This window comes from Equus asinus, chromosome 10 (genome assembly GCF_041296235.1).
Source record: "Equus asinus isolate D_3611 breed Donkey chromosome 10, EquAss-T2T_v2, whole genome shotgun sequence".
Classification (NCBI taxonomy): domain Eukaryota; kingdom Metazoa; phylum Chordata; class Mammalia; order Perissodactyla; family Equidae; genus Equus; species Equus asinus.
The window spans coordinates 78,006,013-78,033,670 of NC_091799.1; the positions used below are offsets into that span (position 1 = coordinate 78,006,013).

Consider the following 27,658-nt stretch of genomic DNA (forward strand, 5'->3'; position numbering starts at 1 on the left):
GAAAACAGAGCTGTTTATACACATTTTTTTCCTCATCGTCTATGTGCAGTTTCTAGCTGGAGAGTGAGGGCAGATACAAGCGAGTTGGGGAGGTCAATTCCTGCTCACGTGAGTTAATGATGTAGCAGGATGGTGAGGTCATGCCAGGGTTAGAGCTAGCTAAGACCTTTTACATAGAGGCAGAAGAATCATCCAGTGGCTTTCCTGAGTCTCTGGGAATATTGAAAATTCAAAGTCAATTTATGAAGGTCACATTTAGGGGTTGAGTGAAAGTAAGAATGGGATCCCTTTTGGCCACACCTTGTACTTCTGGAAACATGTTCACGTCGGTTATGTCCTGTGTGTTCTGTCAAGAAACTCACAAACTGTGGAGAAAGTGCTTTATAAAAATGGGCATGTGAGGAATGGAAATGGGAACGAGGACTCCCATCTCCAATCCTCAGCTTCTGATTCTTCTTTTTTTTTTTTTTTCCTGCTGAGGAAGACTCGCTCTGAGCTAACATCTGTCGCCAACCCTCCTCTTCCTTTGCTTGAGGAAGATTAGCCCTGAGCTAGCATCTGTGCCCATCTTCCTGTATTTCGTATGTAGGTCATGGCCACAGCATGACTGATGAGTGATCCAGGTCTGCACCTGGGATCCAAACCCACAAACCCGGGCTGCTGAAAGGGAGCGTGCTGAACTTCACCACCACACCATGAGGTTGGCCCTCCTACTGAAAAATGTCAGAAGAGAAAGCAAGGAGACTAGTTATGTTAAAATTATGCTTTATCCTTTGAACTATTAGTAAACATGCACAGAGCACTACGAAGCACATGGTACAGGAGAATAGACATTTTGTGGGTCTTATCAGTTAATTGAAGGAAAATAAGTGTCTTAAGATGGAAAGGACCCAAGATGTGAACCAATCACTGTCTTTGCACTTGCTCTTCCTTCTCCTGGAGCGCCACTCTTTGCCTGTTTCCCTCTTACTTCCTGTGGAAGCCTCAGCTTAGAAGCCACCTCCTTGAAGAAACTAGCCTTGTTCCTCTCACATTCATCCCCCTCCTGTTGATCTCATAGCCTTTCTCAGTCTCATAATATATACTTCATTGTATTTTGTTTGAAATTACCCTGTCCAGCACTGCCCAACATTGACCCAAGCTGTTTCAGAATACATTGTCTATTTAACATGTTTATTCCTGGAGCCTAGCACACAGTAGGCCTATATCCAATATTTTTTTTAAATGAACTAATAAAATTCTGTCTCTCCACGGAAGGAGGCAACAAGGAAAAGGGTTTAGTGGTGTAGCTGGGAGAAGAGGTGTATTAGTTTCCTATGGCGGCTAGAAGCAAATTACCACAAATTAGGTGGCTTGACAGAAATTTATTCTCACACAGTTCTGGAGGCTAGAAGTCCGAAATCAGTGTCACTAGGTAGCAATCAAGGTGCTAGCAGGGCTGTGCTTCCTTCAGAAGCTCTAGGCGAGAATCTGCTCCTTGCTTTTCCTAGCTTCCAGGGACTGCCGACATTCCTTGGTTTGTGGCCACATCGCTCAAGTCTTCAAGGCCAGCCTCTCCAAGTTCCTCTCTGCTCTGTCTTTCCATTGCTTTCTCTTCCCTGTGTGTGTCAACTCTGCCTCTGCCTCTCTCTTAAGGACACATGTGATTACCCTGAGCGCCCACCCAGACAATCCAGGATAATCTTCCCATCGAAAGATCCTTAACTTAATCATATCTGCAAAGACTTTGCCAGAGAAAATAACATTCACAGGTCCCACGGATTAGGACATGGATATTTTTTAGAGGGGTGTTTTTCAGTCCACCACGGGAGGCTTGGAAGGCAAATTTTTTTTCGTGGTGATAAAGGAGGTAGCAAGAAGAAGTAATTTGATGAAGAATAATATAACTGATAGAAAGAGCAAACCCTTTGAAAATGAGGAAGTGGATAAAGAGGGAATAAAAGAGAAGTTATTATAAAAAGGAACCAAAATATTTAATTTGGCAATCTAGGGAGACAGACTCCATATCCCAGTAGTTAAGAAGTAGTTAAGAGTATAGATGCTGGGACTCAGCTGCCTGGTTAGAGTCTGGCTCCATCATTTACTGGCTGTGAGACCTGGGGTAAGTTACTTAACTTCTCTGTGCCGTCGTGTCCTCATCTATAAAATGGGAATACAATAGTACTCACTTCATAGAGTTGTGGTAAATAATTAAAAGACTGAATGTATTTAGAGCATATAAAAGACTGAATACATTTAGGGACTATATTGGAAGTGTTTGCTATTATTGTTTTAAGGAAGCCAGAAATCTACAAGAAGCAGTATGAAGTTAGAACAAACATAAAAGAGTAATGTGTGGAAGATACACATTGATAAGAAAAGAGAACTTGAAAATCATTGACTAAGAAGAAAGAGTAAAAAAAATAAAACAAAACTGCATAAATGATGTAAGATGAAAGATATTGTTTTTAAAGCAAATTAAAAACATTTGCAACCACAAATTTGAGGGGGAAACAGGGTAACTATCTTGCATATCAGAAGAAAGACCAAGACTATAATTGAGGACATCAGGAAAATTACAGAAAGCAGAAAAGAATGTTCCAAGGCTAACAGCTCTTTTTTCCTTTATATATTTATGTGGTTGGCAGTGTTCTTTTTCAGATCTTCTATGTCTTTGCTGATTTTTTTTGTCTAGTTATTCTATTAATTGCGTAGAGAAGATTGATAAAATCTCTAAGTTTGTGGAATTGTCCATTTCTCTCATCAATTATGTCTTTTTACCTTGTGTATTTTGAAACTCTTTTATTAGTCGCATACATGTTTATGATTATTATGCCTTCCTCATGAATTGACCTTTTTATTATAATGATATATCCCTCTTTATCTCTGATAACACTTTTTCTCTTGGGCATTAGTTTTCTAGGGTTACCATAAAAAAAGTACCATGAACTTGGTGGTTTCAAAACAACAGAAATTTATTCTCTCAGTGCTGGAGGCTAGAAGTCCATAATCAAGGTATCTGCAGGACCGTTCTCCCTCTGAAGGCTCTGCAAGAATCCTGTCTTGCCTCTTCCAGCTTCTGTTAGTTGCCTGCAATACTTGGTGCTCCTTGGCTTGTAGATATAGCAATCCGATCTCTGCCTCACTTAGTCTACTTCTCCGTGTGTCTCTGTGTCCAAACTTGCCTCTTCTCATAAAGGACATTGATCATTGGATTAGGGTCCACCCTCATCTCAACTTGATTACGTGAGCAAAGACCCTATTCCCGAATAAGATCACATTCACCGGTACCAGGGGTGAGGACGTCAACACACCTTTCTGGGAAACACAATTCAACCCTCAACATCTTGAAATCTATTTTGTCTGATATTCATACAGCCACTGCAGCCTTCTTATGCTTTCTATTTGCATAGTATATAATTTTTCATTCATGTACATTGAGGCTATTTGCATCTTCAGATTCAAAGTGTGTCTCTTGTAGACAGTAGTTTTTTTTTTTTTTTTTTTAAAGATTTTATTTTTTTCCTTTTTCTCCCCAAAGCCCCCCGGTACATAGTTGTATATTCTTTGTTGTGGGTCCTTCTAGTTGTGGCATGTGGGACGCCGCCTCAGCGTGGTTTGATGAGCAGTGCCATGTCCGCGCCCAGGATTCAAACCAACGAAACACTGGGCCGCCTGCAGCGGAGCGCGCGAACTTAACCACTCGGCCACGGGGCCAGCCCCTGTAGACAGTAGTTTTTTAAATCCGTTCTGATAATCTCTGCCTATTGATTGAATTATTTAATCTATTAATATTTAATGCAATTATTGATAGGTTTGGATAGGTCTATAATTTTTTTGTTTTTTACCTGTTTCTTCTGTATTTTTAGCCTATGTTTTTCATTTATTGCCTTTAAAAATTATTCAAATGTTTTTAATTCCATTTAAATTTTCTTACTGACTTTTTAGCTATGTTTCTTTGTGGTTTTTTTCTTAGTGGTTGACTAGTGACTACAATATATATCCTTAATTTTTTACAGTTAACATGATAACGTGGTAACACTTTGTGTAAAATGTGGAAACCTTGGAAATATATAGAGCCACATCCAGCCCTGCTCTGTCCTTTGTGCTATAGTTGTTGTATGTATTACATATACCTATTTTACAAATCCCAAAGGCAATGGCATACTTTTTGATTTAAACATGTTTATTTTAAAAATTAAGAGGAAAAAAAGAAAAAATAATCTTCTGCATTGCTTCAGCATTTTTTTTTTTTTACCATTTCTGATGTTCTTCATTCATTTCTGAAGATCCAAATTTCTATCTAGAATCTTTTCCCTTCAGCCTAAGTAACTTCCCTTAGTATTTCTTTTTTAAATCTAATTTAATTAATTAGGTTTTTTTTTTTTGAGGAAGGTTAGCCTTTAGCTAACATTTGCTGCCAATCCTCCTCTTTTTGCTGAGGAAGACTGGCCCTGAGCCAACTTCCTCTGCTTTATATGTGGGATGCCTGCCACAACATGACTTGACAAGCAGTGCCATGTCCACACACGGGATCCAAACCAGTAAACCCTGGGCTGCCAAAGCAGAGCATGCAAACTTAACTGCTGCGCCACCAGGTTGGCCCCTGCCACCGCCCCCCTTAGCATTTCTTACAGTGCAGATCTGCTGGAAATGAATTCTTAGTTCTCTTTTGTCTGAAATTGTTTTCATTTTGCCTTGATCTTCGAAGAATATTTTTACTGGATACGATATTCTGGGTTGATAAGTTTTTTTTCTTTCATCACTTTAAAGATGTTGTTCCACTCTCTTCTGGCCTCCATGTTTTCTGATGAGAATTCATTTCTTAATTGGATTCTGTTCCCTATTTCCTGTATGAAATATCTCATTTTTAATTTACCGTTTTCAATGTTTTTTCTTTCTCTTTGGCTCAACAGTCTGACTATGATGTATTTCAATGTGAGAGTCTTCATGTCTATTCTAGTTGGTGTTGACAAAACATCTTGAATCTGTAGATTTTTGTTTTTCAACAAATTTGGGAAACTTCTGGCCATTATTACTTCAAATATTTCTTTCTACCCTATTCTTTCTTTCTTCTTCTGAAATTGACTGTATTTTGAACCATATGATATTATCTGAGAGATCCCTTGTTCATTTTGTCAATCTTTTTTCTGTCTGTTCTTCTACTTAGATCATTTCATTGATTTATTTTCAAGTTCACTTTCTGTCTGTCTTTTTTTTTTTTTTTACATTTTCATTTGGTTACTAAGTTCACCCAATAATTTAAAATTTTCAGCTATTGTATTTTTAGGTTTTAGAATTTCCACTTGGATTTTTTTTTTATTGTTTAAATATCTCTGACATGTTTTCCTATGTTTTCATTCATCAAGAGCATTTTTGCTTTACTCTATCAAGGATAGTTAGAATAGCTGCTTTAACATTCTTATCTGTTAGTTTTGACATCTGGTTCATCTCAGGGTCAGATGTAGTTCAGTTTCTGTTCTCTTGAGAATGTACTCCATTTTCTTGATTCTTCATATGTCAAGTTATTTTTGAATGTATCATGTATATTATGAACATAAAGTTATGAAAATTCTGGTTTCTGTTACTTTTCTCTAATGTGTGTTCCTTTGCTATGACAGGCAATTTTCTTGGCTAGACTTGGACTGAAAAGTCTTTTTCTTTGAGCAGCAGCTCTGTTCCTGATTCAAATCATTTGCTTTAGCTGAGCTGCTTTACTCTGTTCCATGCATACATGGTTCAGAGGTCAGCCTGAGACGTGCATAGACAACATTTAAGGATTCTTTCTGTGTCTCCTTTCTCTTCCCTTCTAGGATTCCTCCACTCACTTTAGTAACAGTTTCCCAGCTTTGCTTTCCTGATTCTGCTAAACAGAAAGAGTCTGGGTTTTTCCATCAGTGCCCTTACCACTAGGCTGCCAAATGCCAAATGGACTGCATTAATCCCAGAATAAAAGCCACAGAAATGGGGAACTTACATCATAGCACTCCTCTCCTCCAAGCATTTACTCCCCACAAGAGTCTTTCTCTTTCTGTTCACTCTCCAGTGACTTCAGGTAGTTGCTTTTGTATTATATCCAGGTTATATCATTGTTTCTGAAGGGGAAAGTACATCCTCTGGTAGGGACTTACTCCATCATTACCAGAAGCTGGAAATCTATTTGACCCATGGTGGTGTTTCTAACAGTAAAGAGTTGTAAATGACTTCAATGTCAATCAACAAGAGGTTGATTAAAGAGACTGTCATACATCATCCTCCAGAATACTATGTAGCCATTAAAAAGAACAAGATCAATCTAACTTCTAAAAAGGATAGATTTTCAGGACATACTCTTAGCTTTAAAAGCAAGTTTCAGAACTGTATATATAGCCTGTATAATGGATGGTGTGGTGTGCCTCCCAGGTCCTCCTTCAGGATCAATGTACTCATTTCTCCAGCTGCCAGGAGCACTGGCTGCTGAAGGATCACTGCAGAGTCTCTCTAGGAATTGCCCTCAGATAAAGGGAGCCATGTTTTCTAAAATACATTCTCTCCTCAGAGGCAGCTCTCATTCATTGACTGGTTAATGTGAGGGTACAATGACCCAGTCCCCCTGCCTCAACTTGGTCAACTCTGAAGGCCTATCGGAGTTTTTGAGTTCCCATGAGACTGGCTGAGACATCAACTGTATTTGCATTACAGTTCAACTTGTTCTTCTGCCCAACCGTGCTCCCTTACTCCCTTTCCAGTGTTCTAGCAATTCATTGCCCTACTAAATGTCCTGCATGCAAATCTTCATCTCAGAGTCTATTTCCTGGAGAATCTGACTTAAGGCAGTCCAATACCTTTCAGGTAAATAAACAACAACACATAGTTCTATAAATTCATATGTGTTTGTAAAGACAGAGAAAAAGTTCTGGAAGAGTATAGGTGAAATGACAATAAAAGTTGCTTTTAGGGAGGGTCTAGGGTGGGAGGAAGGTATTCAAAAGATACTTTAATTAATGTGTGCTGTTTGAGTTTGTTACAACCCAAATATATTCATGTATTTTTGTGGAATTAAAAACAGATGCAATTATGAAAACCAAAAGATAACTCTCCATCTATATCTTCATCCCAGATCCTTCAAAACCTGAGCTCCAGGATTAGATACCCAACTGTTTATTGTATACCTCACTTGGCTATCCCTCAGAATCTTCTTGTTCAAGTGTCTCCAAAACAAACTTGACATCTCCTCCCTCCAGTTCTTTCCCTGCATTTTCTTTCTCGGTGAATGAGAGCATCACCCACTTACCCAATGGTACAAACAAGGAATGTAGAAGTCATTTTTGACTTTTCTTTCTACCTCGCAGCTCCACATCCAAGCCATGTTCAAGTACTGTCCATTCCATCTCCTTAATATTTCTCAGACACTTTCAGTTCTTTCCATCGTTGCCATTCTCTTTTTTCAGGTTATCGTCCACTTTTGCCTGGATTATTGCTTCAAAATCCTGACTTTTCTCCTTGGCCTCAGTCTTGCTTCTCTTTAATCCATTCTCTACATTTTGGCAAGGGCATTCTTTCTAAAACATTAAACTGTTAAATTTGGTGGGGTAGGAGTTTGTCTGGAATCATTCATCTTCTTCCAGTTGCCACCCAATCCATTGTAGGACCATTTACATGTTGGGTCTAGAGGCAGCCTGTAGCCTGGGAAGAAGAATGAAATGCTCCACCTTGGCCTGCGAGACACAGAGAGCACTATTTGGGCTAACAGGTCATTTCTAGGAATAGCCTTTCTTCATGATTCCACTAAACCCTGTGGATTATGCTGTGTCCAGGGACTAACTGGAGGGCATTCAATAAGATAGTAGGAATGATGAGAGGAATGGAAGAAAAGATATATGGAAAAAACTTAAAGGGATATATACATGTATATATATATATATATATATATATATATAGTTTTGGCACCCTGACAATGAGCTAGGTCATATCCTTAAGTGGAGTTGGAAGCCAAGAACTCACTCTGTCTTAAAGTAGAAAAGTGACTATAGAGAAAGAGTGGAGAAGTTAAACTGAACTCTCAGTGTACTGAGCGGGCCAGTTACCCCTGGGGTTTGAGATTCTTAATAAAGCAAATCTTAAAAATGCTGTTAAAAATGAAGGAAAAAAACCCCCCAAATTTGGTGTTTTGTGAATAGCAGAATTGTAAAATTTTTTTCAAAGTTTTGATTTTCCTTAAAATCATTTTGATATTTTTGATATACAGTTATGTACTGCATAATGGTGTTTCCATGAACGACACATTTCATATACGAGGGTGGTGCCTTTAGATTAGTACCACATAGTCTAGGTGTGTAGTAGGCTGTACCATCTAGGTTTGTGCAAGTACATTCTGTGATGTTCTTACAATGATGGAACTTAGTAGTTCCATCCGAACTTTCCATCAAAAGTTGTTAACTTATTTCTCAGAATGTATCCCCATCGTCAAGCAATACATGACTATTAATAATACCAACACCAACAGTTTAAAAGATTTTTTTTAAGTGAGACTGTCAACTCCCTTTTTATCTTAACTTCATATTATAGAACTTTTTGAGCATATACAAAAGTAGAGGGAATAGTATATCAACCCTCATGCATGCATCACCCAGTTTCAACAGTTGACCTCTGGGTGCCATCTTGTTTTGTGTATCCCCCTCACGCCAGTTGTTCAGCTACGATCTCAGCTCCGAACCCATCCACCTCTGTTCTCTTTGGGATGCTGGGAGCTAGGGCCTTCCAACCTCATTTCTGTTTCACCGACTGGCTCCCTGTTGGGCTCTGCCAAGGGTGGGTGCTATGGGGAGACTGAGGCTGGAAGAGGGAGAAGAGACTTGCCTCTTCCTGTTGGCTTCCTGTTAACATCCCTAAGCCCCCCATTGCTGCTTTACCCTGGCACTCCCTTTCCAGAGTAACAGTAGCAGCTAGCTGCAGTTTTTCTAACACTCACGTAACCAGCCTCACAGCCTTTCTCAAAGACTCCAGCCCCAGTGGCCAGAGCACTCTCTGGAGGTGGGGTCCTGCGCCTTTAGAGCCCCCTCAAGCTTGGAGACTCTAACACTCTTCTCAAATGTCTGTGTCCAGCTGATTGGGCCCCTCCCCCAAGCCTCTAGGTTTTGATAATGGTGACCCCACCCTTTGTTCCCCATCCCTCTGGTGGTAACTACTTCCTGCAGTGGCAACTTCCATAAAAAGAGAACATTAGGTTCTCTTTTCACCTTTCAGTGACCTGGTTAATAATTCTTTACGTTAAATTCTCTGTTACAATAAATGCTGTGGTTTCTGTCTCCAGACAGGATCCTAACTGATATGTCCCTTCCCCCTTTTTTCCCCAAAATATTTAAAAGAAAATTCAGGCATTATGCCATTTCATCTGTAAGTGCTTCAGGATGTATCTTCAACTTATACGCATTTTTAAAAAATTTATGTAACCACCATGGAATTAATAAACTTAACGGTAATTCCTCAATACCATTTAATAATTAGTCTGTATGTGAATTTCCTTGATCTTCCCAACAACCTCTGAGATCTTCATAAGCATCATTTGCAGATGCTATTGGGGTGCAGGGAGAGAACAGGAGCAAGGGACAGGGCAAGATGGCTACTGCTCCAGGTGAGAATTCCAAAAGAACTCAAAAACCGCTTTCAGGTTCAGTTGTATCAGGGCTTGACCTGGGGTGGAAGCAGTCCTGGGAGATGCCAGGCACTTTCAGGGCAGAACAGGGGTTAGTGGGAGGCCTGGGAATCAGACTGCAGGATTCAGATATGTTTGCCAAAGTATTATTGATCATTTGGGCACTGCCTACTCCCCACAAGCCTGTCTAAAGAACGTGAGTGAAGGAAGTACACTCAGTTCACAGCTTTACCAAGAAAAAAGCCAGAAAGGGGGTCTGAGGACAGTGACACACAGCAACAGAGATGAACTGGATGCTTCGTTCAGTTCATTCCATGATAGGAATGCTCCCCCTGGCAGGGTATGCTTAACTGGCTGTACCCCTCCTCCTGACATAAATCTTCTTCCTTTCCCAGGAGAAACATGGCCATTGCCAAATGGCCGTTTTCATAACGAAAGTTTCAGTGATTTATTTATCTTCCCAAGATTCTCCAAACATAAGAAATTTAATTGGACTTGTCTAAACACTGTCAGTCACCCGTAGCCTTGAAGACCTCCTTGCTCCATGTTCAGAACATAACTAAAATTAATGACAACGATAAAGATGCCAAAACTCTGGTCTCTGATGGAAACAAAGGAAAAGTAGTGGAAAATGAGCGCACATCCTTCATAGCTGGGCTGCACCGTATTTCAGTTTCAAGGGACAAGGTGAGATTGGCCTCACAGAGTGGAAGGATGGAATAGCATTGGCCACTTTCTTATGAACACTGTGACCCTCTTGAGCCTCTGGACCCGCCTCACACCAGACTGGGAAAACTTGGGTTACAAAGACTCTGAGGTCATTTTAACTGACATTTGGCAATAATCAATGCCGAACCATTAACTACAGTCCTATCTTTGCATATTACCATTTTCTCAGCATATCAAATTAGCTGTTACACAGCTTGGTTAGAACAAGCTTAATTTGTTCTTGCTGAATTTTTCTCTTGACCTTGAAGTCCCAGGCTATCCCAGGATGTGTTTTTTTGTTACTTTCCATGGATTTTATAGGCTCCATAATTGTGCAAGCCCGAAATTTTGAAGATCAAGCTGCCTTGTAGCTAATCTTAACCTACGGTATTCACCAAAAGACCAGGAGACAGAAAACCAAGGTTCTGCTTTTGCTCTGCTGCTTTTAGTGATATGAACTGGTTAGGTCAAACTCCCTAGGATCTCAGTTTCCTCATCTGTAAAGTGGAAATAAATGGGAACACTTGCCTTGTTTTCCTTATAGGGGTGCGACAAGAATGAAATGAGATAGAGTCCTTTAAAAACTGTAACAACTGTGTATTTGGGATGTCTCTTCAGAATTATTTAGCATCTTACATAGGTCTTAAGATTACTTCTTCTAATGACCTTAGGAAATTCTTCAGCCTTGCCTTGCCACAATTTAGCCCAAGGAGAAATGAGATTATTCCTTTTCCTATCTCCCTCAGGAGAAAGTTGTGGAAGAGAGATGCTAAATGGGAAAGACTTGATAAATTCTAGGTTTCTTTCTAAAACTGTCACCATTTATACCAACTGACAAGTCTGATATTAGTCAGAAGTAATTTATACACCATACCAGTGAGCATAAGCCTTTAGCTCCAGGCAGCAACCACTATCTGCTGAACTTGATACCTTCTCAGCTGTCTGTGGGAATTCTTCAATGCACAGCAGAAGCCAGCCTGAATCTGTTTACTGTTCTCTTACAGGTCTATCTGTTGCTTTAGCATCTCCATAGCCCAAAACACTCTTGCATCACTTGGGCTGGGTGTCTGCATGCCTGCTCTTCAAACATTCCTTCTCCCCATCTTGCTTCTCCATATTCAGCTCTGGTTACAGCAAGAGGGGGTTAATGCAAACTGGCATGTTTCACGACTTAACTGGGTCTTGTTATTTGAATTTAATGATGACACTCTGGAACGTCTTTATGTGGCATGGCCAGATCTGAAACCCTGTTTACAAGTCACTCTGTGGACCTGCATTTGGTAGCATTTGTTGTTACCTTAAATCCACACTATCTTCTAAAAAGCATTTTAGACCATTTGGTTTGGCTTTTGATGGGCTTAATAACCAGGTCCTTGTTGGCTAGTGTGTTCTCTAGAAGCAGAACTCAGTTATAGCTTTCATAAATGTATCACCAAAGGGCGTGGAAACAGCCAAGAGCTCCAGAAAGATTGTTCAGTTTCACTTTCCAAATCTAAAGCAAGTTCATCTAACTGCTGAAACCTCACTCAGATCTAAAGCCCTAGCTGCAAGGGAGTCTGGAAGATAGAGACTTTAGCTTTTCAATCTTCCCAAATAGACCTGTCCTCAACTCTCTTGACATCTCAGCAGCATTTGCCCCAATTGACCACACCTTCTTTCCCGAAGCCCTTTCCCTTAGCATCTGTGATCCTGAACTCTCCTGGATTTCCATCTACCTTTCTGGACCCTCTGTTCTCAATCTCTTTTGTGGTTGGGCTTTCTCTGTGCTTTCCTTAAATGATGGTGTTTCTCATATTTATGTCCCAAGCCCACTTTCTTTTCTCACCCTATATGCTTTTTTTTTTTTTTTTTAGGAAGATTAGTCCTGAGCTAACATCCACCACCAAGCCTCCTCTTTTTGCTGAGGAAGATTGGCCCTCAGCTAACATCTGTGCCCATCTTCCTCTATTTTAGACGTGGGACACCTGCCTCAGCATGGCTTGACAAGCAGTGGGTAGTTCCGTGCCTGGGATCTGAACTGGTGAACCCTGGGCTGCTGAAGCGGAGTGTGTGAACTTAACCACTGCGCCACTGGGCCAGCCCCTGTGCTTTTTTTTTTTTTAAGATAATCTTACATGTGTCCATGTTTCCAGTTATTATCTGTTTGCTGTTGACTCCTAAGTCTATATCTTCAATATAGATATCTTAACCTCTCTTTTGAGTTTCAAACCTCTGTAGCCAACTGCCTACCAAAATTGTGTGTCCTAGCGGCAGAGAAAATTCAACATGTCCAATAATGAATCCATCTTATTTTCTCTCAAAATGTATCCTTTCTGTGTGTTTTCATCACCCATGCAGTAAGCCACCCAGAACTCTGATGTCTCAGAGGATTGCACTCTTCACCTGGTGGCTGGCTTCCAAGAGGCAGTAAGCAGAAACTGCCAGATCAGTTAAGGGCTATGTCTGTAATCGGTGCATCATCAGTTCTGCTAAATTATATTGCTCAAAACAATCACAGGGTTCACTCAGACCCAATAGAGTAGAGAAATTGACTGCCCCATTGAGGGGGAGTGGGAAGTTCATATCGTGAAAGAGTGTGTGGAACAGGAGATATCACTGTGACCATCTTTGGAAAATGCAATCTGCCACAATGGCAAAATCAGAAATCAGGCTCAACTAACTGCTAGCCAAAGCACTTAACCATGAAGCTATATTGCTTCATATGTTAAAGAGCACTTCCTTCACTTCTGGAAAGTAGCTGAAATAAAAGACTATCAGTGCTTCTCAATCATTACTTAATTGTTCATTCATTTATTTATCCAATATCTTTAAGTACCTACAACAAGCCCAGGCATTGTTTCAGTGCACACAATAATGAATAGAATACACAAGTCACTGGTCTCCCGGAGCCTAGAGTCTGTTCTTCCATCACTGCATAAGTAGTTTCATTTTGAATTGATGGAATCAGAATCAGTTGTTTTTAAGGGCAGGGAATGATCTTTTTTTTTTCTTTTTCTTTTTAGTGAGGAAGATTGTCCCTGAGCTGACTTCCGTGCCAATCTTCCTTTCTTTTGTATGTAGGATGCCATCACAGCATGGCTTGATGTGCAGTGTGTAGGTCTGCGCCCAGGATCTGAACCTGCAAACCACAAAAAAGCACCAAAGCAGAGCATGCAAACTTAACTTCTATGTCACCGGACCAGCCCCAGGAATGATCAATTTTTGACCCTAAGGAATGTTGGAATGAAGCCCTGCAAGGAAGTAGAGGTCTGCACAGAGTTCAAAATTGAAGCTTGAACCAATCAAAGTTTATAGCACCATAAAATATTTAGACCTTTTTGTGTGACATGTATACAGGGGAGACTGTGCATTTTAAATATTTATAGCTGATAAATATTTTTCTTTATATGACAATACTTGACACATAGCAGCTTGCAGGAGAAAAATGCATGAATTCAGCATTCAGGTGAATTAATTTCACATCCTGTCCTAAGGTCAAACTGTGGTGCTGGCTCAATGGCCAAAAGTTGGCAGGCCAATTGCCAAAACAATCAATTGGATCATGGTGCAATCCAATTCTCTCATTAAGACAACTGAAACAATAACAACTAAATCAAATTGACTCTATGGAAATCTAATCAATTGTTCCACAATCAGATATAACAGCTCTCCAATCAAATTAATTTAATTTTATTTGGTTTAGTTAAGTGACATGGCACAAGCTTCATGGGTTCCTGTTCTTTCCTCATACATAGCATGACACAGTATTAGCATTTGGAGGGACCCCAGAGACAGCTGGTTCTGTGCTTCTCCCGTGGGAGAAAAGTGTAGGCAGTACACAAAGTCACTGGATAAATGTGGTGTGTCTCTCTAGAGTGCCGAGTGTATCTTCCAGTTGGGAAGAGGACTCATTTACATATTTAGACAAGTACAGATGTATCACGGAATATGTGTTAGGATAGATTAGATTATGGTTTGATAAAAGATATTTCCAATCTCAGTGATTTAAAACAGCAATGCTTATTTTTCATTCATATGGCATGTCCATGAGGGTCGCTGCGGCCTGTGTTCCGTGTTGTCCCCATTCCAGGATCCAGACTGATGAAGTAGAATCTCCGTAGAAGTTTGCCTCTTGTCTTAGGGGAGGCAAAGACAGCGAGAGTAATTCAGGGACTAGATCTTAATGCACCCACCTGGAAGTGGCACATGTGTTTTCCACACACACTTCACTGGCCAAAGCATGTTATATAGGCCCACCTATCATCAAAGAGGGGCAGAGAAGTACAATCCTACTATGTGCCCAGAAGAATTAGAAATATTTTGTGACTAGTATTAACATTCACCACAAAATGAGGTGCAAAGTTCATGTAAACTTTAAGATGAGACACAAAACTTCGAAGAAATTTCTTACAACCCTTGTGTACCCACCAAAATGGTGACTAAATGGAGGAATCCCAGAAAATGATATACACTTGCCTGAAGTGTTTTATTTTATCTTAAAATACAAGTGTGTATTCATTCCCTTATGTTTTGATGTCTGTATAAGTGGACTTCTGTGAGAATGGGTCCATTGATTGGCGTTTCTTATCATCTAATATTCCTAAGCGTTTTCTCTATGTCAGAATCTAAAGCCATCGGCAAAGTCATCTGAGTGAAAAGTCATTCAAGGGGTTTACAGTTCTTTCACCGTTGTCTCTTCCACACATTATTTGGAAGCAATTCTCAAATGCAAGTGACTTGCCTTAATCAAATATTCCCAAAGCTTTTAACTTACCTTTTCAGCATTTCCTATTTATTTTAAAAGATTTCAAACAAGAAGACAAGAATCCATCCTTGCATATCTACCTCCTAATCACTATAGTTTTCATAGAAACAACAGCTCTACTTCTTTTTTTAATAATATTCTATGCATTTAAATAATATTTAATTAAATTCTGTGATGGTAATAAGTGCAAAAGGCACAAACAAATTTGGGAATGATACAACCCAAGTGGCAAGAACAGAAACGCAAGGGCATGCTAGAGAGTATAGGGGCCACCAGCCTCAACCATTCCTGTCCACGAGATAGTACATTATAAATAACAAACAGAGCATGCCTGATGATGCTCTGGTAAAGTGACTAGTTAAAAGAACTTGTTCTACACTTTGGTGAAAAAGTTTTGGAGCACTGTAAAACATCCTCATATTGCAATTAATGATCCTAAAGCTCAGAGCCTGTGAACTACTTAAATTTACTCATTCATTAATTCACTTATTCATTGATACGTTCTTCAGCAGTATAGTAAGGGGAGAAGAACATGGATTCAGGCGTCAGACTGCCTGCATTTGAATTCCAGTTATGCGATGCGACCTTTGGCAAGTTTCTTCTTTCTCTTTTTCTCAGTTTCCCCAGCTGTAAAGTGGGGAGAATAGGACCGACCTCATAGGGTTGCTGTGAGGATTAAATGAGATAGTGGACGTAATTGATATATAAATGTTAACGTGATAAACTCATTCATTGATGAATATTTTCTGAGTAAATCCCATGAGTCATGTCTTGGACTAGCTGACGGAGAAAGGAAGGTGAACAATAGCACAGTCACAACTCGTGGAATTTATAGTCTAATGCGAGGCGATAGATATTACATAAGTAAGGTTTGAAATAGTTATGTACAATTTAGTTACATTCTATGAGAAAGTACAGGATGGTGCCAATGAGCCTCTCCTCTCTCTATTCTCAGAGATTAGTAGATGCTAAGTGCTCAACAAAATATTTCTGGAATTAACAAGTAAATAAATACATGACTTACTCTAAGAATAATCCCCATTTAGTGCAAGAAAAAGTACTAAAACTAAAGTCATCTAATTTCTAGTATTTCTAGTTTACTAAGATGGTTTCTTTAAACAGGTTTTCTAAGATTTGAGCCTAGATTACTAAATTCAGAATGCCAACTTTCGTATGATGACTATCAGCACATCTATGTTTATAAATTTAGGAAAAATGTGAATAGAATATCACTATATATTATATTATATATTTAAACCACTATTTTTATGTGCTTTAAAATAAGTTTCTTTATTTGCAGAGGTATAATTTTTTGAACTTCAGGAATCTTTGACTAGTAAGGGATGTTATCGAATGGTAAGTAAGTGCTAAGAAATGAAATGTTCTATGGCCCCCAAAACCGAACCAAACAGACCCACAGCTTAGCAGATCTCTGAAGGCTTCTCCAGCTTTGATGACAAATGTATTCAGAAAAACTTGGTTTCTCTAGAACTCCTGGAGGGGTGGGGGCAGGGATGTACCATTCTGGGAGCTCTGTTTTAATCGAGGTTTCACCCCCTATAAACATTAAACAAAAATTTTAAACAGTTTAGGTAGAACTTTTTCAAGAAGCATTACACGCTTCCCTGATTTCTTAGCTAGAATGTTCTGAAAATTCAGTGACCAGTCCTAACATAGTTGATTACAGCTAAGGAAGTCTCTCCCATTGAAGTTGTAAAGAGAGTGGGCAGCCCCAAACTGGCTCTGTTTGCTCCACTTTCTCCCATCTGTAATAATTTCTCAGATGTGTAAAATGGGACATGACTGACAAGGGTTGAGCCTATTTCCAGATCTCTCTATATAGTCACCCCATTAGCAGCTAAGTATAAATGCATTTATGAACATCACAGAGCAGAATATTTAATATTTGCAATGTTTAGTGTCTAGTTTTCTATAGGCACCCACTGAAGTAGACGTTTGGCGGTATTTAGCTATTTGGTTATTGTCAACAATTGACATAGATAATTAAGCCTTCAAAAGTCCATTTTGCTTGTATTATAGACTCCTCTCATCCTGAATGTCTGAATGACCTCTACTCACTCCTGTCTCGGCTATTCTATTTCCCTTCCTCTCTCCTCTCCTCCTTCCTTATCTTTTCACTATCTCCTCTCTTTCTCACTCTTGTGCTCTTCTTTTCTCCTTCTCCTTTTCCCTTCTTCCTCTCTCCTTCCACTCTTCATTCTCCTTTTTCCTCTCTCTCTCTTCAGCCTTCTCTCCTTTTGCAATCTTACTCCTCCTTTCCCATCAGCAGTAACCTACATACATAGCTTTTAATTGTTGTCTGTAGTTGCCCTTTAGTTTGAGTCACAGGGCTTTCCTGAGGTGTGTCTCTTAAGCCTGCCAACTATTTAGGACTTCAGATCTGGAGACAGAGTGATGCATAGTTAAGGAAGAACTGATAAAAATTATCAAATACAAGCTGCCAGTCAACACTTCCCAGCTTGCAGAAGAGCTCTCTTAAAGAGAGTGCAATTAATGCTGTACCGAAGCCAGAGGAGGTTACACAATTCCAGACTAGCATCCTGAACTGGAGGGCAGACAGAAAGACAATAGAAGTTCGACTTAAATGTAGCAAAGTAAAAACACAACATTGGATCTGGGAAGAGTTGATGAGAGCTAAACTAAGAATTAGAAAGTGGGTTTGAAACTTCCTGTGGGAGCCCTGGGTTGGCCTGTCTTCCCACTCCGTGGACTCTGTGCCAGCAAACACATCTCCTTTTCATTTGTCAGCATTCTGTTTCTTGTTAGAAACTGGGATTCCTGGCAGTGGAAGAGACCAGCACTGCTTGATATGCAGGACTTACGCTCCTGCAGTGGTCTCTGCACACTGACATCTTCATGCTTTGGAGATGCTGCTGATTGTCACAGCCACCTGGGAGGTAGCTGGGTGTGTTGCCGGGCCTGGTGGCACCTGAGGACAAGCTCTTGTTTTTCCCAGAGGCTGTTCTCTCAGGTTGACTCCCTCTCCCTTCCCCTCCCAATAATTTTGTCTTGGACCGTTTCTCCCCGGGCTTGCCTGGGCTACCATTTCCCTTCACATAGGCACCAGTTAAGCATTAAGGTTCTGTTCCCTTTGTGTGTGTGTGGGGGGGGGGGGTGCAGGGGGAGGACACGAGGGAGCCTCCTGGGTCCTGGAAATGGCCTCTATCTTGGTCTGAGTGGTGATTGTATGAGGGTATGCCGATGTAAACATTCATTGAGCTGTGCATTTAAGATCTTACATTTCCCTGGGTGTAAGTTGTACCTAAAAAAAAAAAAAAAAGAGGGAGAATCTAGAATCAGCAGATCTGGATTTGAATCTACTTAGGGTTGTGTGACCTCTCACTCTTATTAAACTACATTTATCCCTGTAAACATGGGGGATGGTGTGGATGAAATGAAGAAGCACTCAGCAGTGTGTAAAGTGCTCAATAATAGATTGCGAGTATCATCATTATTGTTTGAGAAAATTATTCTCCCAACATGGTAATGAAGGCAAATGTTTTGATGTAAAATCCCTCTCTGCCTAATGGAGCATCTAGAGACCATCTTCCAAGGCCTTAACTCAAAGTTGTGACTAATGGTGGGGATTTTCGGCACTGAAGCAGGCTAACGGAAGAAAATTACTAGGCAAGGGGCCTGTGGGTGCTCTTTACATGACACCAGCCAGGCAGCCCCAGTCATCTGGCCGGCTGTGCAGGCTGGCCTCACGTCTATATGACACTCAGTACTGTCACGTTTTCTGAGTCCTGGAAGGAAATTTTTGATGAATTCATTTTTGGCAAGTAGGATCCCCTCATATGCAAAGTGTAACTCTTGGTCTATGTGCTCTGATACCAATGCCGAGAAAAACAGCTATGACTAATGGCATTATCTCAGCTCAGCAGTGGAAAATCAGAGCCTTCCTGATTCTTTGTCTGCCATCATTAAAAAATCTGCTTTACTATGTCCAGGATGTGGATGAGATCCCTTATATGTATCGCTGACTTCTACTTTGCATGTAACTACTTAGAAATCCATAGAACTACAGAGTTTCAGAGTTCTATGAGGTCTTAAAGATTAGTAAAGTGGAAACTCATCCCTTTATAGGTGAAGTAAGAGGAGAAGTAACTTGCACAAGTTTCGTTATCTTCAACAAGTATTTGCTCAGCAACCGTGTGCTGGGATTTGTGGTAGGCTCTTTATTGCATAACCTGGCTTGGAAAATTTCTTCCTGCTGTCTTTCAGAGCTCTCTGAGGCCAGATATACCTCGAATCAGTACTGCCTGATATGCATTGGTGTCTTCAATAGAACAGTAATCTAGGCTGTGTACGGTGGCCAGAGTGCTGAGTTAAATAATCAAGGGAGAAGGGGGCATCTGCCAGCTGATACTGCAAACCATGTGGCTTATACATGGGTCAGACCCTCTGAGCTGGGCAGAGGGATGCAGCCTTCACTGCCACCTTCCTTGCATCCATCTTATAATCTCCTCTGTCGCATGCAGCTCTTTGAGCCATCACCCTTGTTTCCTGACTTCCTGATTTATGCTACTCAGGATGGTCCTTCCATTCCAAATTCAACCACCTAAATGTGCTAGAAAGAGAAATGGAATACCCAAGGGCACTGACCCCAGTCTTCAACCGCCTCAACCATGGGTCCTGACAGCATTTGCTATGGGGCAGTAAACCACATTTTATCGCCCTCCAGGCAAGTAACCTAAACTAGTGAAGGGGACCAGGTACAAGGCACCAAAGAGACTTGAGGGCTGTGGCAAATTGGAGAGGGCACACCTTACATAAAGGGACAGTCATTATGCAGTTCGGTGGGTTTTTCCATGGAGATTACAGACAGGATTACCACGTCTTCTGATTTTTCAAAATTAGCCAGAAATTTTTATTTTTTACGATGATGTTTTCCAGTGTTTTGGAATCATTCTATGGGTCAAATAAAAAGCATTTGTGGACTCCTGGGCTGTTTTTTTCTTTTTTTCAACTGCTGCCTAAGGGATGGTACAGAGAGGTTCTTTCAAATTCAATTTGAATTCTCAAAAGAGAATGAGGATGGGCAGAAAGATGTTTGGATATTAGAGTCTGTTGCTTCTTGGTTCAGGAAAGACAGTGCAGATATTGTGAGAGGAGCTGCGATGAGGAGGAAGCTGAATTTCAGCCACGCTACTCACCTCTTCCTCTAGGAAAGTCACTGAAGCAATCTGAGCCTTCTTTTCTCTACTGGTAATATGAGCTCATGCCATCTTCTCAAGGATTTGTTATTCATTCAAGACACTTTGTGTTGTTGGGGTACTCCATCCACTCATTCATTCATTCCAAGATTTATTAAGAACCTACCATGCCATAGACACTACGCTAAGTGCTTACAATCAGTAATGAGCAGAATAAAACAATCCTGGGCCTCAAAGAGCACACAGTTGGGAGGGAAAGACAGACACCTTAGCAAGCAGTAGCAACGCAGTGTGATAAACATGACGGAGTGGGGAGTGCTATGAAAGTACCATGTGACCTGGTCTCATCTTCCTCGACTCTTCCCCAGCCTTCTGTGTTCCCACTGCAGGTCTCCAAGCTCCTTCCTGAACTCACCTGCCTCCTCATGCCAGCCTCTTTGGTGTCTTAACATCTTTGTCCTTGTTCACTCTGCCTGGACTTCTCTTTCCTTGGGGATTAGCAGAGCTGCTCCCTTATTTCATTCACACCTCGGAGAGTGTCCTCCACTGTCCTATCTAAAATAGCAGCTCCACGTTCTTCTCTGGTTTTGCCCATGGCTCTGCTTTATTATTTTTTATGGTAGTTGCTACCGCCTGAAGTTCTGGTATATATTTGTTTTGTTGTTGTTGTTATTGGTCATTGTCTGTAAGCTCCATGAGTGTCTGGACCTTGGTTCCTTTCACTCACTGCCATCTTCCCAGTGTCCAGAACAACCTTGGTGGTTATTCATCAAATATTTGTTGAATGAGTGAATGAGAGAAATACAGGGGGGAAATAATTTCAGTTCTGGGAAAGCTTCCTGGCAGAGATGATGTTTTAGCCAGTGGGTTGGTCAGATAAAGAAGTTGTTCAGGTAAAGAGGGGGAGTGCATAAGTATTTTGGGCAGAAGACACAGCGTGTGGGAAGTCCTGGAGATTAGTAAGAGCTTTTCACAACAGTGAAAGAAGTTGAGTGTGGTTGGGTGATGAAGTGTGGAAAGGATGGGGTCATGGAGAGAGCTGTGGATGGAGAGACAGGCAGGAGGCCAATGTGGAGGGCCCTGAAGACCTAATATGGAGTCTGGACTTTAGCCTACCAGCATAGGGATGCAAAATGGGACAGCCACTTTGGAAAACAGCTTGACAGTTACTTATAAAGTTAAATATAAACTTACCATACAACCCAGAAATACCACTCCTGGGTATTTACCTAAGTGAAATGAAAGATTACTTTCACACAAAAAACTCTATGTCAGTTTTTATAACAGCTTTATTCTTAATCACAAAAAAAGAACTGTTCTGTATTTTGAATGCTACGGTGGTTACATGACTGTGTGTGTTTGTCAAAATATGCATCAATTTTTGGAATATGGGAAACCATTGGAGGGTTTTTGGTGGAGGAGTAACACTGTCAGATCTGTGTTTCCCAAGGATCACTCTGGTAGAGGGACAGCAAGAATGGAAATGGAAACCCAATGAGAAGTGGGTAGCAGTGGACCGTGGGAGAGATGACTACGGCCAGGACTGTGCTGGCAAAAGTAGGGATGAAACAAAGTAGAGGCTTTGAGACATATTTCAAAGGTAGAATCAGCAGGGCTTGGTAATGCATTAGATATAGGGAATAAGAAAGAGGGAGGAGTCAAGAATGATGCTGAGGAATCTGGCTTAGGGACAACTGGGTGGACTGTGGTGCCATTTCCCATATACACTTTAGACATGTAGGAGGAGGAGCAGGCCTTGCGAAGCACAGGGCGTGAGGATAACGCGAGATAACAGTGGGTTGGTACACAGTGGGAGTACGCTTAACGTTTTTATCTATTTGATTAGTTTGTTTTATTCTAGCTAGGTAGCACATACCTGAGTGCTTACTTCTAGGGTCTTCTTTGCAACTATGACCAAAAACCTACTTGTTTTGTGAGTTACCATTGGGACTTCATGTTCTGTACCATCAGAATACTTTCATCCTCCAAACTTGGTGCTGCCATTTGGCTGGTGAAGCCATCATGTCTACTCAATCTATGTAGGTACAGCCACATCATTAAGATACAAGCATATCTCATTTTATTGTGCTTCACAGACTGCATTTTTTACAAACTGAAGGTTTGTGGCAACGTTGCATTGAGCAAGTCTATTGGCGCCATTTTTCCAACAGCATTTGCTCACTTCGTGTCTCTGTGTCATATTTTGGTAATCCTTCCAAAATTTCAAACTTTGTCATTATTATTATATTTGTTATGGTGATCCATGATCAGTGATCTTTGATATTACTGTTGCAATTGTTTTGGTGCCATGAACCACACCCATATAAAACAGTGAACTTAATAGATAAAGTTGTCTGTGTTCTGACCGCAACATTGACTGACTGTTACCCCATCTCCCTCATTCTCCTTGGGCCTCTCTATTCCCTGAGACACAAAAATATTGAAATTAAGCTAATTAATAACCCTACAATGGCCTCTAAGTGTTCAAGTGAAAGGAAGAGTTGCACATTTCTCACTTTAAATTAAAAGCTAGAAATGACTAAGCTTAGTGAGGCAGGCATGCTGAAAGCTGAGACAGGCCAAAAGCTCTTGCACCAAATGGTTAGCCAAGCTGTGAGTGCAAAGGAAAAGTTCTTGAAGGAAATGAAATGTGCTAATCCAGTGAGCACACGAATGATAAGAAATTAAAACAGCCTCATTGCTGATATGGAGAAAGTTTTAATGTTTGGATAGGGGATCAAACCAGCCTCAACAGTCACTTAAGCCAAAGGCTAATCCAGAGCAAGGCGCTAACTCTTTTCATTCTATGAAGGCTGAGAGAGGTCACGAGGCTGCAGAAGAAAAGTTTGAAGCCAGCAGAGCTTCGTTCATGAGGTTTAAGGAAAGAAGCCGTCTCCATAACATAAAAGTGCAAGATGAAGCAGCAAGGGCTGATGTAGAGGCCGCAGCAAGTTCTCCAGAAGACCCAGCTAAGATCATTCATGATGACGGCTACACTAAACAATAGATTTTCAATGTAGATGAAACAGTCCTATAGTGGAAGAAGATGCCATCTGGGACTTTCATAGCCAGAGGGGAGAAGTTAATGCCTGACTTCAAAGCTTTGAAGGACAGGCCGACTCTCTTGTTAGGGGCTAATCCAGCTGGTGATTTTAAGTTGAAGCCATTGCTCATTTGCGATTTTGAAAATTCTAGGACCCTTATGAATTATGCTAAATCTATTCTGCCTGTGCTGTATAAATGGAACAATAAAGCCTGGATGACAGCACATCGTTTACAACATGGTTTACTGAATATTTTAAGCCCACTGTTGAGACCTACTGCTCAAAAAAAGATTCCTTTCAAAATTTTACTGCTCATTGACAATGCCCCTGATCACCCAATAGCTCTGATGGAGATGTACAGCAAGGTTAATGTTGTTCTCATGCTTGCTAACATATCCATTCTGCAGTCCACAGATCAAGGGATAAATTCAACTTCCAAGTCTTATTATTTAAGAAATACATTTTCTAAGGCTATAGCTGCCATAGATAGTGATTCCTCTGATGGATCTGTGCAAAGTAAATTGAAAACCTTTCTGGAAAGGATTCACCATTCTAGATGCCATTAAGAACATTCGTGATTCATGGGAAAAAGTCAAAATATCAACCTTAACAGCAGTTTGGAAAAACTTGATTCCAACCCTCATGGATGAGTTTGAGGGATTCAAGACTTCAGTGGAGGAAGTACCTGCAGATGCAATGGAAATAGCAAGAGAGCTAGAATTAGAAATGGAACCTGAAGATATGACTGAATTGCTGCAGTCTCACGGTAAAACTTTAACGGATGAAGAGTTGCTTCTTATGGATGGGCAAAGAAAGTGGTTTCTTGAGATGGAATCTCCTCCTGGTGAAGATGCTGTGAAGACTGTTGAAATGACAACAAAGCATTTAGAATATTACTTAAACTTAGTTGATAAAGCAGCAGCAGGGTTTGAGAGGTTTGACTCCAGTTTTGAAAGAAATTCTACTGTGGGTAAAATGCTGTCAAACAGCATCGCGTGCTACAGAGAAACCATTCATGAAAGGAAGAGTTAATCGATACACAAACTTCGTTGTTGGTTTATTTTGAAAAATTGCCGCAGCCACCTCAACCTTCAGCAGCCACCACCCTGATCAGTCGGCAGCCATGAACATCAAGGCAAGACCCTCCACCAGCAAAAGGATTACGACTCACTGAAGGCTCAGATGATGGTTAACATTTTTTAGCAGTAAAGCACTTTTTAATTAAAGTATGTTTTTTTTTTTAGACGTAATGCTATTGCACGCTTAATAGACTACCGTATAGTGTAAACATAACTTTTATATGCACTGGGAAACCAAAAACTTCCTGTGACTCACTTTATTGCCATATTCACTTTGTTGGAATGGTCTGGAACTGAACCCATAATATCTTCGAGGTATGCCTGTAGTTATTAAGTCAGATGGTGGACCGTTCCCCATGTTGACTAGAGGCGTAGCAAAAAACAAACAAACAAAATTTCAAAGAAAAGGCAGTACACATGCCCTAGAAAAGAGAGCTGTCTGTTTCCCAAAGCCTTTAGCACCTGCGCATGAACGTGGCTGGGGTGGTTTTGCCTGTACAGAGGAACGATGAGCTTCCACATTCTCCTCTGCTTTGTCAGCTCCTTCCATTCTCCAGCCCAGATAAAGCGGGAGTGTGTATCTCCAGCCAAACCACCTTCTACTATTTTCATGTGGCCCCAATTCCGTGTGGTCTGGCTTGGCAGTGGAATCTCAAACTGAATGAGTGTGGTTCATGGCCTAGAGATTATAGGTTCCTTTCAGAACATTCAAAATGCCCAACCAATGTTATATTATTGATCCTGAAAGTATTCTTGTGAAGTTAATTGGAAACTCTTGCCTATATTTTTGAATAGGGAAGCTGAAATAAAGAGACATTCATTCCAGAAAAACTCGCCTACATTCTAAATAAGGCTGCAGAGTATCGGTTCCTTAATTCTCCCTAAAACATCTTACCCTTGCCTTAGAGGCATGTTGCAACTTTTCGAGCTTTCTAAATGTCAAAGTCAGTGAAACTCCTCTGTCATGTTTGCCTCTTGGTGGGTGGGATTATGGGATGGTTTTGGTGTTCTCTATGATTGTCCATGCTTTCTGATTTTCCTGTGATAAGCATGTATACCTTTATAATTGGGGAGATAATGAAAGAAACTTCATCAAGAAACACTAAATATACTATGAAACCATTTTTAAAGAAAAATGTACATATGAGGTTACACATCCAAATGTTAACAGCAGTCATCATGTCTGCCTGGGAATATGGGTGATTTTTCCTTTCTTCCTAGCACTTTGTGTTTTCCCAACTTTTTTGATGAAAACAAATTACTTCTGTAATCAGAAAAAAATAAACTGTTCCTTAAAAGAACACCATGTAGCATTTCTCTCCTCAGTTAAGGCAGTCAGACATTTAGGAGGAAGAAACTTGGCTTTTGGTCCTGTTCCTGAAAGTAACTAGCAATGTGACTCGAGCCAGGTCGCATCCAGTGGGAGGATCCGTTTCCATGGCTTTGAAGAGGGGTCCTCATGTAGTGCAGTCTTCCCCAGAGCGTGTCAGGCCCCAAGGAGCTAACTCGTGTGAGAGCAGTTGGAAGGAAGGTGCTGAACTGCTGTTCCATAAATACTCTGTTCCATGTTAGTAAGGGGACATGTTGTAATTTGAAGACACATTTATTTTGGGGGAAAAGACTAAATCACAGTTGTTAAGCCAATCTCCTGTACTTTGGCACTTTTGTGCGGGCTGATGTCATGTGAGAGTGGAAGGGGAGAAAGTTTGTCCCTACATGCCTGAGCATCCTGCCACCATCCAGGCTCAGGCAAAGGAATCTGGATCTGGGAGGGCCAAGGGCCTTTGGAGGTGCAGGAGGCCAGGGCACTGCCAGCTCTGAGAAAGGGCGGCTCCCCTTGGCCAGGCAGGAACCTGGATTGACAGGGATTCTGAGAAAGCTGCAGCAGGCTGCCGCTCTGGGTCTTATGGGTTACAGAGCCTGAGTCTTCCACGAAGACAGACAGTCAGACCCTCTGACCAGCAAAGCACGACTCTTGGCTGGACATGGACAGACAGTCTATGGCTGAGTAAGACAGCTCCATCAGGCCATGGAGACCTAAAGCCATTGTTCTCTTCCAGTTAAAAGTCATATAATTAGTGGTGTTCAGTCACATAGTTTTATGGCAATGATGATTCACACAGATTCTCTGTAAGAAGGGAAAAAAATGACAAGGAAAGAACAGCTTATAGATCAACCTACTCAAATAGAGGAGATTTTATAGTCGTGTGTGTGTCTGTGTATATATATATATATGCATATATATATATATATTTTAACTTCAAATTCAAAGAAATATAAATCTATCGCCTGCTCTCTGATTATACATATAATTTGAATTTGAAATTTCACTAGGCATTTAATAATATATTCATATATTCTCATGAGCCTTCTCTCCCTCTCCCTCCCCAAGAGTGGAAATGGAAATTATTTAGTCTGGGAATTCAACTTGATTCAAGTTTCTTCTGTAGCTACGCACTAGTGGAAGGTGGGAAGACTGCTTTCGAAAGCTTATATCCCCACCACACTCTTGTTAAGGCTTCTTTATTGTTAAATGATAGGCATGTTAGTGGAACTAAGGGTCCTTGAATCTCTTTGCTGTGTTATACCTGGCTTATTTTTCCATATGCCTGAAAGAAAGAAAGGTATTTTCCCCGCTTTTCAAACAATTTTAAAGTTGTCCTAAGGTTTGAATAAAACAACAAAGCTTAAGTTTATGAATATTAAAACTGAGTGTTGGAAGACGTTTTGAGATAATTGGATTGCTCTCAGTGTGACTAAGCAGAACTGCATTTAAGCCAGCCCAGAGATGTGGCTGGCTCTCTTACTTCTGTAGCAGGATACGACATAGCATAGTCCTATTGGCTCAGACTCCAAAGCCGAGGGTCATGAGACTCCAAAGCTAGACTGTCAGCGGGACTTGCTAAGAGGTTGGAACCAGTTTTGTAACCCACAGCGCATCACCCACCTTCACCTATACATAAAAAGGGCAATGTTCAAGGTTAGCGAGAGGATTCTCTGTGCACAGAATGTTTCCTTCCCTCCTCAAATCAAGTGTGTGACAGGAGCAGGAAGAGGGAAGGGGATACGGGGGTGGTGGCCAGGAGAGGAGAATAAGTCTTTCTCACTCACCCCTAAATCAATTGCTTGCATAACTGCAGAGACACAAAGCTGCCAGGGATTCAGAGAGAGTTCTTGGAAGAGTTTGCCACGTGTTCTCCAGAGCCTGCAAAGGTCCAAAGGGGAATGATCAATGCAATTGCCCCCAGTGGTCGGACAAAGAGAGAGGGTTAAGGGGATAGCAAATCATACCT

The 27,658-nt window shown here is 40.8% G+C and overlaps 1 long non-coding RNA gene across 3 annotated transcripts in view; it reads left to right on the forward strand.

Annotated features, from left to right (window-relative positions):
• The window catches only part of LOC106824690 (uncharacterized), a 190,290-nt gene that overhangs the window by 54,035 nt on the left and 108,597 nt on the right, over positions 1-27,658 (forward strand). The window contains exon 6 of one of the 3 annotated variants that reach the window (XR_011506499.1): positions 13,324-14,824. The exons of the other annotated variants lie outside the window; for them this stretch is intronic. This is a non-coding gene — a long non-coding RNA (uncharacterized lncRNA). Of the gene's footprint in view, positions 1-13,323; positions 14,825-27,658 lie in introns of those variants that run through there. 3 annotated transcript variants of the gene reach the window in all.